A 7036-nucleotide genomic window follows, 5' to 3' on the forward strand; every position below is an offset into this window, starting at 1 on the left:
TTAGTCATTTTCAAACACCTTCCTTAAAAATAGTTGGACTTAGGACTTAGATTCTCCTAATGATTGGCTTATGCTTGGACTACTTTTATGGGTGAAAGAATCACTGGAAATGATTGTTTTGAGCCTACTTTTAAAATCACAACATCGATTTCATAAAGTTGTTCTTCAAATCTCTTATTGGGTTCTTCCAAAGCCTTCATCATGCTATTTTCCACCATTTTTAATTGTTTCTTGGACCCAAGCTACCTTACTTTGGAAAGTGACTTTGATACCAATTATTAAAGATCTTCCTTAACAAGCAAAATGTTTTGAAGAAATTTGAGGGAGAAGTATAGAAATTAGAGAGAAGAGAGACATATGCAATTTATGCTATTGTTGTTGTATTATTGTATTATTTCTTATGCTCCTCCATCAAGGTTTGTACAATTTTCTTTTGCACAAGGATTGAACTCCTAACTAACTTGAAACAAACTACCAATTATAAGATCCTTGCTAATTCCCACTAACTTCCTAGCTAACTTGCCAATTAACTCCTTGCCACGTGTGATTCCCTCTTCTCAAGACTTAGGCTTGGAACATCAGCCCGTCAAGCCGGATTTAATAACTATAATAACCGTAAAAATAAAATTAAAAAACAGCTAGCATAGCAGCTTTTGTAAGAGAAAACCACAATCTTGATCTTTGCATTTAAACCAATGCTCGACATAAGACAGCAAATAGTCTTGAAAAAACAAGACAGATATAAAACTGAATACAGTTCTCAAAACAAAACAAAAGAACCAAGACCAGAGTACAATAGCACGAACCCACAAGGACCTTACAGCATATTGCAGCACGAATTTTCAACTCTAAGCCATCAAACAGAATGCAGTTGTAACATATCCAAGTGAAGGAAAATCCTATCACAATAACCTTTAGAAAATTAGCACCCAAAACAGCAATTAAGCAAAGAATAACTTTCTACCTTCATACATACATAATTAGTTTTCAGAGCACTGCTTACAATTCAAATGACACCAACGGGCGAAAACTCAAAATGCCAGCAAAAATTCAATTCAAGTAAAGTCCCAACAATCAAGGTATACCCTGTTATAGGTCCCATCAACTTGTACACTCAGTCCAAATACAAACAAAACAATCCCTCTCTGACATATGCTACAAGATTATTAGCCTTTTTTTTAATAAATAAGATAGCATTTTCTGAGCAACCTATCTGGACAATACTTCCTCTATCATAATTTCCCTTCAATATTGCCAGAATTAATCTTCTCCACATAACATCTTTACAATAGCATGAACAACCTATCAATTTCCTCTAAAGTTTCATAGAATGATTTAACACTGAACAAGCCTTTCCTACCAAACTTCTATAAGAATCTATCGTTCCTAGACCGGCTCAAGTTGAGTTATAGCCTTTCATTGTTCTGGATCTAAATCAAAGAAACTTTTCTTTAGAGTGAAATTTTGACAATCCGCTTGGATCCCAAATTCCTATATAAAAAACCTTTGCTTCCATCTAGTTTGCATATGAAGGTCCTAGGCCCCTTCGTTTTATAGTCTCCAAAATGACATGCAAACATCTTGAAAATGATGCCCAAAATTTGAACAGTGCAGTTTTGAAATGTTTTTTTTTTCCATTCAAAACAAAGGGCTCTCTTTCACCATGTAGACCAGACCTAGAACATGATTTTGCGTGTGTATGGTAATGCCGTGCAGGTATTTTTGTAAAATTGTGCTGAAAAGACATCAAAATGATGCTTTTCAGCATAAATGCACTTTGAAAAGCACTTTTATTCACTTTCAGCATTACCAAACAGAGTCTATCCACATTAAACAAATGAAGAAACAGTAAAAGAAAAGGAAATCTCTTTCCTGGACATTAGCACTAGCATGTAAAGCATGACACCAACAAGTTTATAACCTAAGGCCAAAGTAATGAGGAAATGTCAGTAAAACAAAAGGTTCTTGAAGCTGCATGAACACAGTGAAATTAGGCAACATCCCAGCATGCAAATTTTCATATACTTTCAAACGCCCACATGAATTAGAAGAAAAGGAATATACTGAATCTTTCATAAGAATTCAGCACACTGTAAATTCCAGTGATTAACTATTTCAAAGCAGTTATCTATATATTTGGAGACTTTAAAGAAAATCTAGTAAAAAAAAATAAGCCTACAAACCTTTTAAAAATGCCTTTTAAATTAAGATCATACACGCTACAAACTCCTGGATTGTCCGTGTGCTATACTTCTTGGAAATGCCAATGATCTACCAATATTTTGTTGTATTAAATCGGAGCATGAGCATTAGAAAAAAGCAAGAGAAGAGGCTATTCCAATAACGAAACATATGAGAGGTTTTATAAATAATGTCTGGAAACAAAAAGAAGACCAGAAAAAAAGGGGATTTGTGGAAAAAGATAAGAAATATATCAAACTAATTAGATATTTCACAATTGTAAGTTGTTGGCATGCTGATGAAGAAAATTTTCCAACAATGAAGCATAGTGGCTATAAATTCTGATCAAATTTTACTTCATCATATGGGTTTCAATTTAAGTTGGTTACCAGGTTAGAGGACTCAAAAATAAAATCACAGTTACAATAGTTGTGACAATTTCTGATCAATAATATTATCCAGGAGCTTTGTTTTCTCTGTTCATACCCATCTATCTCCCTGTGCCTTCAGAAGATTTTATTGACACAATTAACAACTATACAAAGTCATGCTAAATGTCAAATGCAATCCTAGAAGTTCACTTCTGTCATTTCCTAAATAGAGCTAGAAAGGCACTACCAGACAACCTACACTAAAAAAAATTTTGTTCATGTGAAATTTATTCAAGAAAAATCCTGCAAAGGAAATGATTTTGTAACATTAACAGATTTCACACAACATTCACTAATTTTCTTTTCTTTCTTTTTCTTTTTTGTATTTTAGTGAACTATTTGTTAAAATTGGCAAGTGTGTAGTTCCTAGAAAAACAAAGTTTTCTTAGAGCATGAATTTCTCTCATTCAAGTAAGTTCTTGCTGAATTAAAGAAATGTAAGATAACCTAGTCTTCTCCATGAATCAGCGCAATACCCCCCTCCCCAAGAAAAAAAATACTACCAAGAAACAACAACAGATAGAGAAAAGCTCAATGACTTATTAGTGACCGCTTTTCACACAATTATCCACATTCCACTTATTACCCCAGCACTCTTTATAACTAAGACCCTACACTGTACTTCATTTAGAAGCCAACAGTATCTGTCAATACTCAAATTCCAATCCTAGATTTAATTTCAATCGTACAAACACCACATTGCATCACGCAGATAGTTTTTGATAGAATTTAGTGAAACATTAAAACACGATGCAGTTTCGCAAAGTATCAACTACCATAGTACTAAGCCCTCATCTTTGAGAAAAAGCAAAAGAAAAGAAAAAAAGTTCAATTGTGAACGATGGTGAAGAGCATCACTAATCAGATGGTTCATGCATAGAATCAATTATAATGATTCTATATCATTAGTTTATTCTATTTTGTATTTAAGAATAGGAAAAGAGAAAGAACATGCAGAAAAAAAAGGTTTGATTCAGAAAAATACATAAAAAATATGTTGAATAGTCATCTCTATCCTACTCATCCACTTCCCTGCATAGGAAAATCAAAATAAATTTTCTTTATAATGGAGAGTGAAAAGATTATTCAATTACAATATATGTTGAAAGAATTTGTGTGAGTGACCTCAAAAGCTTAAATTTCCCCCCTGTTAAACTGCACCAAAAAAATACGAAATGATGGAGACTTTTGCATCCAATCAACAATATATTCCATCATATTTACCGATGAAAGTTCCACTACTGAAAAAAGTAGATGTAATGTTTCATTAATCAAATGTTCATGTCCATCTTGAGGAAATCAAAATGACAAGCACATAAACTTAATAAAAATTCCATACCAGGACTTCATAAGCTCAATGAACTAGCTTGCTAGTATAACTCTTGGTCATTACATGCTCTTTTACGCAAAAAATCAAAGGGAAGCTGTAAACACCACCAAATAGCAACAAGTTTCAAAATATTTATGAGCACAATTTTCAGAAAACGAATATGATGGAACTAAAATACATAGCACGTGCCATACTATGCTGCTCTTAGAGTCACCTAAGAAAATAAGCAAGAAGCCCACAGGAAGCAAAAAAGCTTCTACCCTGTGACAGAATTCATGTGCTCATCCTCATCTTTGGAATATTTATTTACGTAAGTCTTCTCATTAGAAGTTAATGCAAGAAGCTTTCCAGACACGGTATTTAGTAGATGGAAAAGCAATACCAAGAAGAAATTAAAAGATTTGCAATCCACAAGTACAAGTCAACAGAAAAATATTTCCAGAATGAACAGAGAAACACTATTGGCAGCAATGAAACCTCTTAACCCATGAAAATGCATTGGTTGATTTGTTGAAGACTGGATTCCAGAAACAATACCTTAATTGCAATGCAGTTTTTTACTCTTTAACACTAACATTTAACTGCACAATACTAGGAATATATTACTGAAATTTTCAATCACCTGTATGTTTATTTACAAAGGGTTGTCATGTAAAAACATAAGCATATCAAAATATGCAACTTGCAAGAAGTATCCATAACAATACCTGGAAGAAAGCTTCCTTTTCTATCCTGAATTCTCACACAAGCACAATGGCACAGAGTTTAGGGTTACAACATTATTATTCACAGAAAAGAATGTGATAGTTCGTACCTCCAAAATAGCTTTGGCTTCATGGTCAAACGCTTTGCAGAGAATCACGTAACTTTTCTCAAGTCCCATCTGTGAAGGGATAAAGCTTCTTCAAACAGAAGAGGGAGGGGAGAGGGTTGGATGTAAATTGTACATACTGTACATAATATAGTCAATAATAACACACCAAGGGATCAACTCTCGGTGGTGAAATGCTTGAAAGTGACTGATGGATTAAAAAAACAATTCAGGCATAAATGGTAAAGAAATATTATGAATTGGTGGGAAAATAGTTAGCAGCCTGGGAAGGAAAGAGGTTTCTTCTGGTTGCGAATTGCCATCAGCATCTAATAATACTCATTACTATTGCATTTTATCTAGTGAATGAGAGCCACTCAACCAAGAATCTCAGAGCTAAATGTCACAAATTTAAGAGATCACTAAGATAGCAGTATTGTCGAGAAAAAGACATACCTCAGCTTACTTTCGTAGAAATTCATAGCTACTGCATTAGCTTTTTTAACTGTTAGGACTACAGCACTCATGTGATTCTAGAGAAGGTGAAATGACTAAATTAAATATCAAATATGATGAAGCACAACATGAACCTAGAATAGTTAATTCTGAAGTACAAAGTGAAGAGAGTTGAGATTTACAGAGAGGAAGAGAAAGATGGGTTATATAATTGTATCCTGTTTAATAAGAAAACCTAGAAACATGTGTGTATTTGTATATCTAATTAGTTATTCGCAACCATTAAAGGGCTGACAAGAAAGGGCATCAGCACCTTGCGAGCAACAAGCTCAATTTATTGCATAAATAATTTCCCCAGTCCCTTCCCTTGGACACGAGACTCGAGCTGTATTTCATACACATAAAGAACAGGTATCTCTTCCTCAAGAGTAAAGCGATAGTTTACAAATCCAACCAAGGGGCTCTTATCTAACTTTATTGACATTTTATCAACACTGGAATTTGGAGCCTCGTGAAAAAAAACTATAACATGCTTCTGAAGCCATCCTGTCCCTACGCTTCATCTGTTCTTCTGTAGACCACTTGGGGCCAAACAGGCCCTCCATATTGACCTGTAAATTTTAAAAAAGTTAAATGCCACAATGGTACCAACATAGAATCTCCAACTGACATATTTATAGACCATCTGTAAATGTTGAGGTCGCGGAAACCCAGATTAACAGAAACAATAAGATTCTTAACTCATGTTTATTTGGAGAAGGTCTTGAATGTGCTGTTTTACAGAAGAGGAGAGTTTGTCCCCACTTTCAGATTCCAAAAACACTGACAGATCTAGTAATCAGATCATGACAGGGATTCAGATTTTAAGAACATAGAATGTGTACACAAAATAGCACACCCATAAAACAAAAGGAACCAACTAGCTTAAAGCTGAAATTAAGTAACTACAGTAACTCAGCCAATTGAATCATCCAAGAAAAATGTACTCATAAAACCAAGTAAAGAAATATAAAAAGCTTTAAATTAATCATAAAAGCCAATTTTGAGCAAGAAACCAAGTAAGGAATCAAGGATTATACCATTTCTATTGTAATGACAAAAGGGTTCGAAAGAAACAAGATGGTCCTTCTAAGAAGAAGCTTCTTTTATCAATTCATCAATTGCCTTCTTCTTTTCCAGTATCTAATCGAAGGGGAGAGAAAAAATAAGAAAGATATAAACTTTATATCTCAATATAACTTAAATGAAAAGAAAGAAAGCTTCTTTTTCTTTTTGTGTTGGTTTTACGTGATACCTCTCTGCGTTTAGCCTTCTTTTTCTCCGCTGCTGACAATGTTGATGTTGCTCGCCAGCCCTCTCGACCCCATTATTTTTCTATTGCTCTACTCAAAGCTCACACAGTCACACCCCATCATTTAATTACAATCTTTTCGGTATATTTTATTTCATTTTTTTCCTTGTAGATTCATAATAATTTTACCACTATAGTTTTACAATTTTCTAATGCCATCCTTGTAGGTTCCAAAAAAAAACCGTTACAATGTTCACCTAACCAACATAAAAGATTGAGATAGTTGAGATACAGTAGAGAAAATAGAACAAGAAAATAAGATAATATTATGTTTTGTTATGATATAAAAATAATAATTATTATATTTTTATTTTATTTAGTTAATGATATACGAGATAGAATAAAATATATAAAAAAAGTTTATTATACTCTCAAATTGTATTACTATCAAACTATTTGGATAGAACATGTAACTATTATTATAATAAGTGTGCTTCAAGTTCTCTAAGCTACATTCTTTATAAACCTAATTTTAC

At 33.4% G+C, this 7036-nt stretch overlaps 1 long non-coding RNA gene across 5 annotated transcripts; it reads right to left on the bottom strand.

Annotated features, from left to right (window-relative positions):
• Positions 1-363: 363 nt before the first annotated feature.
• Positions 364-6648, bottom strand: LOC133675442 (uncharacterized). 5 transcript variants are annotated; one of them, XR_009835410.1, is made up of 5 exons: positions 6504-6648; positions 6289-6391; positions 4757-5820; positions 3952-4036; positions 364-3853 (listed from the first exon to the last, which is right to left on the bottom strand). It is a non-coding gene; the product is annotated as an uncharacterized LOC133675442 (long non-coding RNA). The 5 variants fall into 5 exon arrangements; XR_009835411.1 differs by having other exon boundaries at positions 364-3644; positions 3738-3853; positions 3952-5820; XR_009835413.1 differs by having other exon boundaries at positions 364-899; positions 3952-5820.
• Between the last annotated feature and the right edge of the window lie 388 nt (positions 6649-7036).

This window comes from Populus nigra, chromosome 16 (genome assembly GCF_951802175.1).
Source record: "Populus nigra chromosome 16, ddPopNigr1.1, whole genome shotgun sequence".
In the NCBI taxonomy this organism is placed as follows: domain Eukaryota; kingdom Viridiplantae; phylum Streptophyta; class Magnoliopsida; order Malpighiales; family Salicaceae; genus Populus; species Populus nigra.